Below are 12,544 nucleotides of genomic sequence, written 5' to 3' on the forward strand. Positions count from 1 at the left end.
ATGTTGGAGTTCTATAAAACTCTAATTAGATAGCACATGGAGTATGGCATTCAGTTCCAGCCACTTCATTACAGGAAGGATGTGGAAGCTATGGAGAGGGTGGAGAGCAGATTTACCAGGATGTTGCCTGGAATGGAGAATGTCTAATGAATCAAGGTTGAGTGAGCTACAGTTTTCTCTTTGGAGCAATGGAGGATGAGAGGTGTATAAGTTTATGAGGGGCACATTTTTCCCAGGGAGGCAATGGCCAGTATCAGCAGACAGCTGTTTAAGGTGAGTTGGGGTGGAGGGGCGGGGGTTTGACACAGAGAATCAGAATCAGATCATAATTTATTGTCATGAACAAGTCATGAGATTCGGTGATTTATGGCAGCGTCTTAGAGCAAATTACTTACAACGTTACTATAAAAAATAAAATAAAATAAAAATAACAATAACAGAGCACAAAAAGTGAGGCCGCGTCTGGTTATTATTCATTCAGGAATCTGATGGCAGCGGGGAAGAAGCTGTCCTTGTGCTCAGCTTTAGGCTCCTGTACCTTTTCCCTTATGGTAGCAGATTGAAGAGGGCGTGGCCTGGGTGTGATGGGTGCCTGAAATGCACTGCTGGGAATACTGAGGATGAAAGGATAGAAACATTGAAAAGACCTGGACAATAACAATAGGCACATCGATGCAATAAAAATGGAAGTTATGAACTGTGAGTGAAGGAAGGGGAGATTGATTGTGGAGTACATTGACACAGGGTTGCACGATGTGGGCCAAAGAACCTGTACTTTTTCTTTTAATTTAAAGATACAGCACGGTAAAAGCTTCTCCTGGCTCATGACCTCGTGCCACCCAAATTCACCCACGTGACGAATTAACCTATTAACTCTGTAGGCCTTTGGAGGGTGGGAGGAAACTGAAGCACCCGGAGGAAACCCACACAGACATGGGGAGAATGGACAAAGTCCTTACAGACAGCGCCAGATTCGAATCGAGGTTGCTGGTCCTATAATAGTGTTCCGCTAACCACTACGCTAACTGTACCTCCCCTTTCTATGTTTCAGATCAATAAGCTTCAGATGGAAAAACATGAACTGTCATCTCTGTTCCTCGCTGCAGAAACCTTCTGCCCTGCTGAAGGTTTCCAGAATTTTCTGTTATATTGTCAAGAATGTATAAGCTCTGACAGTATGATTTGATGTCTGTTTTGGGGAAAGGAGCTGCAGAGATCCTCTGTCCTTTGATTGAAATGATAGGCTTACATTAGTATTCCTTCTACAAGGGTACAGCTGTGATCTATAAAACATGACAGCCAATTTATACACAGCCAGTTCTCATTCGATATGATTTAATAATAATGAAATAATCGTGAGTGCTCTTTCTTGGAGGTTAAATATTGCCCAAGATGTGGGGGAGATCTCCTCTGTTGCCATCTGAGCTCTTAAAGTCTCATTTACAAACATTCTTGCTCAAATTTTAGGTTAAGTCTCTCATCCAAAAATCATTGAAGCCGATAGATGAGCATCATGACGTGCTTATTGTCATATACATTGAACAATGTATGTACATATACAGCAAAATTCTTACTTGCTGCAGCCGGGCAGGTAATCGATTAAAACACACTACAACAGTATACATTAACTAAATTAAAAAGAGACAATAATACACAAGATCGATAATAAATATCCAGTTATCCTAGTACAAGAAAAAGATCTGACTTGCCAACAGAGCAGATTTGGAGCAGTCCCTGATTAGGGCTACAAGGGCAGGTTCAAAAGCCTGATACGGATAACTTCTGCAAAAGATTCTTCGCACCGCTCCTCTTACATTCTTCTGATATGCCTCCTCTCCCACACAGCTCTCCCCTTAAACATTGCTCTCCCCCCTTTTAGCTTTGCCCTTCCTGTTTCCTTCCATTCCTATTTCATCCTACCCAACCTCTCCTACTTCTCTACTATTTTTAAACCTTTATCCTTTACACCCTTCCTTCCACCTTCAAAACCCCCTCCTTCTAAACTCCCTTCACCACTATGATCCCTTGACCCCCAACCTCCGAACTGCATTGTCCCCAACTCTGCCCAAGCTTTTCCTTTCATTGCAAACCCTTTCCATTCTGCTTGCCTTCCATTTTCTTTTCTCAACACTTTATTGAAATGAATCAGTTTATTACCTAGTGTAGTAAAACACAGATATCTGCAGATGCTGTGATTGTAGTGAAAACACACAGTAAATGCTGGAGGAACTCACCCGGTCTTGCAGCGTAAAAATGCCTTGAGGAAGGGTTCAGGCGTGAAGCGTTGGTAATATACCTCACTTTACACAACTAGAGTATTTCTATGAAGTAGCATAAAGTGAAGACCCATTCACTACTACTGGAGGCTATTTTTGTAAAAGTGAAAACCCATTCAAAACCTTCCATAAAAGCAAATACGGCTTTCTTTGTAAAAGCGAATTTTCATAATTTGAGTATTCATAAAGCAGGGTATGCCTGTATCTTTGCCTCCTATGTACGCTGTGAGACCATGTAAGCTCCTCTAACATTTACTGTGTGTTTTTATTATTAACAAGTGTACCAAGATAGTTGCTATCCAGTCGAGTTAAACCATCCGTGGTACAAAGGTGATGTAAGAATAGAAATAAATAAAGGGGATAGTGTTAGTGAGAGAGGGAATATAAGAATGATTATGATGAATGTAAGGAGGGAATCTCCTCAAAGCAGCTCGTAAACAAATGGCTGCACTCTGGCAAAGTCCTTTTTTTAAACCAAATATAACACAGTCATTTCCATTTCCTCGTCCTGGTCTCGTGCTACATTACCAAATTTAATTTTCTATTTTTTTGTTATATCCACAAAATAGACGAGAAAGCTTGCTTTTGTTTGCCCTGAAAAGGCACACAAAGAGGTGCTGTTCTACAACACCCCTAACAAAGCAAGGAAGAGAAGCAAGAGAGACCTTCTATACCAGTGGTTCTCAACCTTTTTCTTCCCACTCACATCCCACGTTAAGTATTCCCTATGCCAATGGTGCTCGGTGATTAGTAAGGGATTGCTTAAGGTGGTGTGTTGGTGGGAAGAAAAAGGTTGATAACTATTGTTTTAATTGTACCTCATTGACTTGTTATGTGCACAGTTTCAGAACTCCAAAGGAAATGGGCCAATGACAATTTTTCTCAAGCAAAATATTTCAGTCACAATTGGGTCTCGAGCAGTGATTCTCAACCTCCCATTCCCATTCACATATCCCCTTAAGCAATCCCTTACCAATCACAGAGCACCAATGGCAAAGGGATTACTGAAAGTGGGATGTGAATAGAAAGAAAAAAATTGAGAACCACTAGTCTCGAGACACCACCACCTCCTCCGATGTCTCCTGAAAGGCTGTGACTTCCGGTAGCTGAGCAGAGTCTGCTCAGCAGTGGACCCAAGCTCAAGGCATCTATGTCACTGTGAATCACTATGTCACTGGAGTACTGTGTACAGTTTTGGGTGGAGTTTTTGAGAAAAGGCGTGCTAGCATTGGAGAGGGTTCAGATAAGATTTACTAGAATGGTTCCAGGAATGAAAGAGTTAGCATATGAGAAACATTTGTCAGCTGTTGGACTGTACTCGTTGGAGTGCAGAAGGATGAGTGGGGAACCTCATAGAGGCAGGGCCAGGTTAAGGTATTGTGGGGCCTGTAACATTTATTTTAAAGGGGCCCTAAATTGTGCCAGCTGGTGTATGCGCAATGAGGGGGAAGTGTGACTGCACCCTCCCCCCCCACCACCCAGAGAGTTTGAAATAGTCTTAATTATTCTCAACAAGCTGATGCTAGCTTTCTCAGATCACTATATATTCAATGATTACCAGTGACATAGCTAGGGAACATTGTGCCGAAGGTACTACCCTCCCCTGTTAAAACTTACTTACACATAACTTATGGAGGCTGGCAGCTGGCTCAATTTGGGATCAATGGCCATCTTTGTGACCCATAGTCCCCCACACAAGTGGAACTGCTCTGTGTTTCCCCGGCACTGGCAGAGCGTTTCCAAATGCAAGGGGGATTATGGGTCATGCAGATGACCATTGCTCCCGCATTGAGCCATCACCGCGAGCTGGTGAACTCCCTGCTGCCGTGTCAGGAGTTAGGTAGGGGAGGGAGTGACAATGGATGGTTGGGGCTAGGAGCAAGGCAGTTGGGCAAAGCAAGGACAGTGGCGCCCCCCTTCAAGTAGCACCCAGGGCATGTGCCATGTTACAAATTGTGCAGCCTGCAGAGGATCTGAGATACAACACACTAAAAGCACTAACCTTTCATCAGGGTTATTAACACAGATTATCAGTGTGGCATCTCATAGCCACTGCACAAATGCAGGGGACCTTGAAAATCTGAGGCCCGTGGCATATGTTACTTTTCCCTACTGTATTAATCCAGCCCTGGATAGAGGAATTTTGATTGCTGAAAGGCCTGGATGGAGTAGATGTGGTAAGGATGTTTTCCATGGTAGGGGAGTCCAGGACAAGAGGACATGACTTCAGGATAAAATGGCATCATTTTAAAACAGAGACACAAAAACATTTCTTTAGTCAGAGGGTCATGAGTCTGTGGAATTTAAGGGAAAGATTGACAGGTATTTGATTAGTCAGGGCATCAAAAGTTATTGGGAGAAAGGTGGGGAGTGGAGGTGAGTGGGGGAATGGAATTAGAATCACAGAGCAGACTCGATGGGCCTTCTATCCTGTGATCTTGTCACACATGTTCTTACCATGTTTGTGTGGTTTTCTCCAGGTGCTCCAGTTTCATCCCCACCCTTCAAAAACATGCACGGTTTTAGCCAAGTGTACTTGAGTGGCACAGGTTTCAAGGATCAGAAATGGCTTCTACCATGTTATAAATAAAATGTAAGCAAAAATAAAAATAATCCTCAAAGTCAGGCCTCCCTTTACCACCCTCTACCTTTTCCAAAGCCACTTGTATTGGAAGCTTCCCTTCTGGCTCACAATTCCTCACTATTTTCCCCACTTCCTCCATCATTCCTCATTGCTTCCATCTTTAAGCCAATTCCCACTGTGCTTGGGGCGACTTACCCCCTTCTGCAGTCCTGCAATCCCTCTCTGGCCCAGCCTCTAACCAAAGACACACCCCTTTACCACATCCAACATCACTCGCCTCACCCTGAACTATTCACCTGTTCCTCACGGGGTCTGAAGCAGTGACATGCCAATGCTATTAAACCCCGCCCTTGTAGTAAACGCCTCCATTGAGATAACCCCGCCCCTATGATTAACCCCACCTTTGAAGTCAACTCCTCCCTTGAGTTAGCCGCACCCCTGTAGTTAACCCCGCCCCTTTAATTAATTAACCCCACCCTATAGTTAGCCCCGCCCTTAAGATAACCCCGCCTTTCTCCTGGGCAATTCATTTTCGAGAACACATTCCCCATCGCAGGCCACGCCCTCCAGCCCCACCCTCGGAAACTCCCGCGTTCCCTCAAACTTGTCCCGCCCTTCACTGTGGTCCGTGGCCTCTTACGTCGTTCACGCTTCAGACCTTTGACCCTTCCTCCTGCTTAAAGTCCGGAATCTTACGGGCCATGCCCCGACCGCCGACCCTAGCCTGGCCCCGCCCTTTGCCTGACCACGCCCCTTGTCTGGCTCCAACCCCAGGCACTGGCCCGCCCAAAACTGTGCCCCGCCCTCTCTCTGGCACCGCCCCAACTGCCCGTCAATCCCACCTTCCCCCGCACCAACTCTTGCATCTCCCCCCACCCAGATCCCGCCCCCGCCACTCCTGGCCCCGCCTCCACGGCGTGGAGCCGCCCACGGGCCTGCTACGCAGGCGCGCTGCGCTCCCTCACACGGGCGCGGGCTGCGGCCGGACATGTTGTTGTCGTTGTGCTGTAGCTGCGAGTGGCACCACGACCCGGTGAGAGCTCGCCGAGTGTCCCCGCTCCCCGAGATGGGGCGGCCGCGCCGGCAGTGCGGCTGAGGCCCCGGGGCAGGGACAGCCGGGCGGCCCAGCTCTCCCTCCACCCCCCCCCAACCCCCCCGCTCCGCCAGCCCGTCCCCGGCCGCGGCGCTGCCATGGCGGCAGTGGGCTGAGGGAGCGCGGCGCGGGCTCGGCTCCGGCTCCACGGCGGCGGCGGCGACGACCGGATCGGCGCCGGGATCGGGCCCGCGGCACCGCTCGGCGCTCCTGCCTCCCGCCAAGGTAAGGCCCGGCCTGGTTCCAGGGAGGGTGGCGGCTGGAGGGAGCCCCCGACCCCGTCCATCCCCCATCTTCCTCCGTTTATCCCCCCCAACCTCTTATCCCCCCCCACCCACGGAACACCCCTCACACCCTCCCCCACACGGGGCCACCCTTCGTTCACTCCCACACGGGGCCACCCTTCGTTCACTCCCACACGGGGCCACCCTTCGTTCACTCCCACACGGGGCCACCCTTCGTTCACTCCCACACGGGGCCACCCTTCGTTCACTCCCACACGGGGCCACCCTTCGTTCACTCCCACACGGGGCCACCCTTCGTTCACTCCCACACGGGGCCACCCTTCGTTCACTCCCACACGGGGCCACCCTTCGTTCACTCCCACACGGGGCCACCCTTCGTTCACTCCCACACGGGGCCACCCTTCGTTCACTCCCACACGGGGCCACCCTTCGTTCACTCCCACACGGGGCCACCCTTCGTTCACTCCCACACGGGGCCACCCTTCGTTCACTCCCACACGGGGCCACCCTTCGTTCACTCCCACACGGGGCCACCCTTCGTTCACTCCCACACGGGGCCACCCTTCGTTCACTCCCACACGGGGCCACCCTTCGTTCACTCCCACACGGGGCCACCCTTCGTTCCCCCCTCCCCACACGGGGCCACCCTTCGTTCCCCCCCCCCACACGGGGCCACCCTTCGTTCCCCCCCCCCACACGGGGCCACCCTTCGTTCCCCCCCCCCCCCACACGGGGCCACCCTTCGTTCCCCCCCCCCCACACGGGGCCACCCTTCGTTCCCCCCCCCCCACACGGGGCCACCCTTCGTTCCCCCCCCCCCACACGGGGCCACCCTTCGTTCCCCCCCCCCCACACGGGGCCACCCTTCGTTCCCCCCCCCCCACACGGGGCCACCCTTCGTTCCCCCCCCCCCCACACGGGGCCACCCTTCGTTCCCCCCCCCCACACGGGGCCACCCTTCGTTCCCCCCCCCCCCCACACGGGGCCACCCTTCGTTCCCCCCCCCCCCACACGGGGCCATCCTTCGTTCCCCCCCCCCCACGGGGCCACCCTTCGTTCCCCCCCCCCACACGGGGCCACCCTTCGTTCCCCCCCCCCCACACGGGGCCACCCTTCGTTCCCCCCCACACGGGGCCACCCTTCGTTCCCCCCCCCCACACGGGGCCACCCTTCGTTCCCCCCCCACACGGGGCCACCCTTCGTTCCCCCCCCACACGGGGCCACCCTTCGTTCCCCCCCCCCCACACGGGGCCACCCATCGTTCCCCCCCCCCACACGGGGCCACCCTTCGTTCCCCCCCCCCACACGGGGCCACCCTTCGTTCCCCCCCCCCACACGGGGCCACCCTTCGTTCCCCCCCCCCACACGGGGCCACCCTTCGTTCCCCCCCCCCCACACGGGGCCACCCTTCGTTCCCCCCCCCCACACGGGGCCACCCTTCGTTCCCCCCCCCACACGGGGCCACCCTTCGTTCCCCCCCCCCACACGGGGCCACCCTTCGTTCCCCCCCCCCACACGGGGCCACCCTTCGTTCCCCCCCCCCCACACGGGGCCACCCTTCGTTTCCCCCCCCCCCACACGGGGCCACCCTTCGTTCCCCCCCCCCCACACGGGGCCACCCTTCGTTCCCCCCCCCCACACGGGGCCACCCTTCGTTCCCCCCCCCACACGGGGCCACCCTTCGTTCCCCCCCCCCCACACGGGGCCACCCTTCGTTCCCCCCCCCCCCCACACGGGGCCACCCTTCGTTCCCCCCCCCCCCCACACGGGGCCACCCTTCGTTCCCCCCCCCCCCCCACACGGGGCCACCCTTCGTTCCCCCCCCCCCACACGGGGCCACCCTTCGTTCCCCCCCCCACACGGTGGCTCCGTGTGGTGGGGGAGGAATGAAGGGTGGCCCCGTGTGGGGGGGGGGAATGAAGGGTGGCCCCGTGTGGACCCTCCCCCAGCCTTTCGGGGACTGTGCTCTACACTCGTGTCTCCTCCTCTGTGACCCCACTCTCATGCCATCCCCTCAGAGACCCCTCCTCCATCTCGCTTCTCAGATTCCCCACCTCCCTTATTCTAAGCTCTGCTAAGTGATGATCTTGTTCCTTACCAGTTTTCCTGCTTCACCCCACCACTCTGTGCCATCCAGGCCATATCCTATCCTCCTCAACCTCTCCCACTCCATGCCAAGCTATCCTCACCTGTAACTTTAAGCAATACAAGCCTCCCTCTCCTGAGCCTCCGATCTGTTGTGACCACTTCGAACACTTACTAAATTGTCTCTCCTAACCCTTTCCTAAACTGTCTCTACCCTTGCCTGATCTCCCTACTTCCTTTTTCCTCACTGATTTTCCCATCTGCAAACAGAGTTCAATCCCTGAACTATTCTTGTCCTCCCGGAATGTGTGCTCTTTCTATTATGCTCCAAAGCTGTGTTCCCATGTTCCCACCTTCATATTTAATTCATATTCCTTGCAACCACTTAAAAATTACATTGCTCCAGGCCTTTTGTTAATGTAGTGGATTAAAAGTTGTGCTCCAAAGGCTTTTGAGAATTAACGTTTTGCCCGGATCCCATTATGACTGTCCTGTCCCCCAACTCCTGCCCTAATAAGGCTGGTATCCTGATGTGACTTGATGCTCTGGCTTCAGAAAACATTTGCTCCTGTGCAGCAGCAGTACTGACTTGCTCGTAAATCCACAATGGCAGAAGGATACTCGGGAATATGATGACCTCTACAAATATCTTGTGTACTGAGGGCTCCCTCCCTGTTTGTTAATTACATTGCTGGGACTTTGCTACTGCACCATGTTATCTCAAAGCACGGTGAATGTGTAATTTTTAGAACGGGATAATAAACCGTATTTGCATTGTGTTTAGTTCAAAAATGATCTTGTGTTAGCACACTACTGTGCAATTCCTGCGAGCTCTGCCCTAATCCGTGAAGTTTCTAGTTGCCTTGCAGAAGTGGCTGTTTGTCAGAGCTACACTCTGTGCTGCCCTCAAAGGTACAAGCAGCAACTTGGTGGGAGTAATTATGGGATCAGAGACAAACTAAAAAAACTCGACTGGAGCTGCTAGCCTTCGTTGCAGGTCCTCCTTTTTGAATCCACATAGAACGTTCCAGAAAGAAACACAAGTCAGCCAGCAGGTAGATTTACAATCTGGTGGTGTGCCAGTTGTTGGTAATCTGTGGATCTCTCCGATGCCTGGACATCAACAGGCAAGGAGAAAACTTCCCTTGTGCGGTGCTGCTGAGGTCTTTGATGGGCTAAATTTTATTTTTTTCTCTCTACATCCTGGCTCTTGAGCTTCCTTTTCCCTTTCAGAACTGGGTCATGGAGTAGCAACAATACAGAGGAAGTCATTCCAGGAAAGCATTCTTTAAAGGTCGGGATCAAGCAAGAGTGGTGTGCAACTCTAAAAGAGCTGAGGGCTCTTGCATTTTGCTGTGGCTGAGATTTTGGTTGTTCTGTCGTGACAAAAAGTTCAAATATCGGGAGGAAGGAAGCCCAGTGTTAATTCTGTGAGTTTTTAGTCAGCTGTCTGCTGGGAGGGGATGTTGGTGGAAGGGGGGGGGGATGGGGGTGGTTGGCGGGTTGATCCCCTGTTCACATTGTCTAACAGCTGCATTTGCTGAAAGTCACTTTTGCAGTCATATACATAGGCTGTGGCCCCTTCCATTGACCTCGAGGATGGGGGGGGGGGGAGAGGAGGAGGAGGGACCCACACCTCTTCCCCTTTTGTCCCCTTTGTAAAAGGAAGTCGATGTGAAATTGTAAGTCAGTGGTGCTTCCTTGTGCAAGAGGGCTCCGATGACTTAAAAGCTGGGAGACTTTGTGGAGATTGAAAATTGGGAACAACAGCTGTTTGAAGTGTCATGCCATATGTATACACCAAACATTTTTTTGTAAAGCTAGACTGTGTATCAGAATGCGCTGTTATGGCAGTTAAAAATTTGCCCTTCTTTTATGGAAAAAAACTGGAAGTCATTTTACTGGGGTGTTGGCTTGGCTTCCTCGACCTGTCACGGAGTGATGTTTATCAGCAGAAGCGTAACAGGCGTAGGAAAATAATAAAGTTTGGGGGACGGTGTCCCTGCATTGCACTGATTCGCTTGCGCTACTTTGTTGACTGCTCATTTGAAATGAGAGCGAAAAGTGTTTTCCAGTCACTGGCGTTTCAAGCTTCTCCCCAGGATGGCAAACTGCAAACATTCTTTGTTGGAATACCTGGCTTATTACGTTATCACAGTATTTCAGTTTGCTGGCGGCAGAGCATGGCTTGTCACATGTTTCACAGAACCACCCCATTTCATTCTGTAATCTTAACTCTTCATGGCCCAGATAGGAAGCTGATCATGTTCCAGCCCAAGATACTTAAGGAGAATCTAATCATTCACTGAAAACTGATTACTTAGTAATTATTGCAGTCGGAGCCTATTTTCCATAACTAACACACAAAAAATACTTGCTGTAAAGCATTAGAGGTCAAGAACAGCATGATATAAATGTAAGTCATTTCCCAAAATAAAAATTGGAAGAGAAGGATAAACAATAGATTGAGATAAAGCAGTGTAAATATCACAGACTATTAGATTGGAATAGTTTGCTGCTGTTATACTAAATTCTTTTGATTATAGTGAGGATCTTAATGGTGGTGCAAGATTGCAAAGCAGTGTTTTTAATCACAATGGAACTTGACAAGGGGGAAAATATCCAGGTGTCTTTTATCAAAAAATGTAATGTTTCTTGTTCAGAAAAAGGTACAGTAATCTATAGGGTGCTCAATCTTCCATCATGTAGTGGCATGACAGATGAGCTATTTCTTAATGGATGTATGCAAGTCAAAGTGCTCCCGCTTGCACTTACGATTCTGACTGAATGTTTGTTTTTGCCAAAGCCCCTTCAGGGCTTGGATGGTTAAAGTGCTGTTGATGCATCAGCTGTTTGGGTCTGTTCCACATCTGAGCCGAGCTGTAGAACCAGCAAGTATCAGGTTAAACTATCAAATGAATGCATAGTGGCAGGGCTGGATCGCTTCTTGCTTCCTTTCAATGCAGAATTCAGTTATAAATGATTGGTTTCACATTCCATTATCTATGAGCAGGACGTGCATTAATATAAACCAAATATTGTAATTTGCAAGATGTCGGTGGCCTTGTTAAGATCATCATTGATCGTCTGTCTCTGGTTGGTCATTTTAGATGATTGCTGTAAGAGGTGGCCAAGGTGATAGCAACACAACAGTTAGATATGTAGTTTCCAGGTGGTATATATTTAACACTGCAGTTAGCCACCTCAGTGTGTGAACATAGTCAAGCATAGATCCAGACCAAAGTAGGAGAACTGGTTTCTCCTCTCAAAGAAGTGGTTGGTTTGTGCAAAGCTTGTAGCTTTAGAGTGACCTGCTGATGACTTTTTTCAGCCAAAGTTAACTCTTTAAAAACATAGAAACATAGAAGATAGGAGCAGGAGTAGGTCATTCGACCCTTCGAGCCTGCTCTGCCATTCAACGAGATCATGGCTGATCTTAAAGTTCAGTACCCTGTCCCCGCCTTCTCTCCGTTACTTTTAATACCCTTATACTGAAGAAATATATCTAATTCCCTCTTAAATATATTTAATGAACCTGCCTCTTTAAAAACTTTTGCAGAGGCATTTGAACTCCAGAACTTTGGACAGCCAATCCATGGCTCTGGAAAACTAGGTCAGTAACGTAACCATCCATTGTAAATAGAATATTTGAGAAGGAAGCACAAGGAACTGCAGCTGCTGGAATCTGGGGCAAAAACAAAACAGCTGGAAGAATGGCAGGTTGAGCAGCTTCTGCAGAGGGGATAAGGAATAGTTGATACCTTGATTAAGACTGAGTGGTGAGGCAAGTAGGTAGTTTAAAGAGGAGGGGGGAGATGGGAACTGGAGGTATAGATGAGGGTGGACTGAGGAGGGTGAAGGATGGAGCTGGGAGAGGAAGGAGTGGTGTTGACAGACAAAATGCAGAGTGAAACATGGAATTCTGCAGGTGCTGTGATTGTGGTAAAACATAGATCCTGGAGGAACTCAGCAGGTCTCACAGTGTCCATAGGAGGTAAAAACATCTCACCAACGTTTCAGGCCTGAGCCCTTTGAGGCATTTTTATTATTCTATGGACGCTGCGAGACCAGCTGAGTTCCTCCAGCATTTCAATATGTTTTTACTATAATCACTGTATCTGCAGACTTTAGTGTTTCACTCTGTTCAGTTGATCCACTGCAAAATCTTTTCAAGGAATGCCAATCCTGAAGTGCTAGCCTTGAAGAAGGGCTCAGACACTAAATGTCAGTGATCTATCTTTACCTCCTATGGATGCTGCTA

At 50.1% G+C, this 12,544-nt stretch overlaps 2 protein-coding genes across 5 annotated transcripts in view; one reads left to right on the forward strand and one right to left on the reverse strand.

Moving 5' to 3' along the window:
• The window catches only part of mapk8ip1b (mitogen-activated protein kinase 8 interacting protein 1b), a 113,225-nt gene extending 107,612 nt beyond the window's left edge, over window positions 1-5,613 (reverse strand). For 2 of the 4 annotated variants that reach the window (XM_069902984.1, XM_069902983.1), the window contains exons 1-2: window positions 5,501-5,613; window positions 4,734-4,848 (exon numbers count right to left, since the gene is read on the reverse strand). The gene's annotated coding sequence lies outside the window, so the exon portion shown is untranslated. Of the gene's footprint in view, window positions 1-4,733; window positions 5,147-5,500 lie in introns of those variants that run through there. The other 2 variants (XM_069902987.1, XM_069902985.1) reach the window with 2 other exon arrangements.
• Window positions 5,614-6,097: 484 nt separating this feature from the next.
• The window catches only part of hipk3a (homeodomain interacting protein kinase 3a), a 197,058-nt gene continuing 190,611 nt past the window's right edge, over window positions 6,098-12,544 (forward strand). Inside the window, exon 1 of the mRNA XM_069903013.1 lies at window positions 6,098-6,178. The gene's annotated coding sequence lies outside the window, so the exon portion shown is untranslated. The remainder of the gene's footprint in view (window positions 6,179-12,544) is intronic.

This window comes from Narcine bancroftii, chromosome 1, assembly GCF_036971445.1.
Source record: "Narcine bancroftii isolate sNarBan1 chromosome 1, sNarBan1.hap1, whole genome shotgun sequence".
NCBI classification, from domain to species: Eukaryota; Metazoa; Chordata; class Chondrichthyes; order Torpediniformes; family Narcinidae; genus Narcine; species Narcine bancroftii.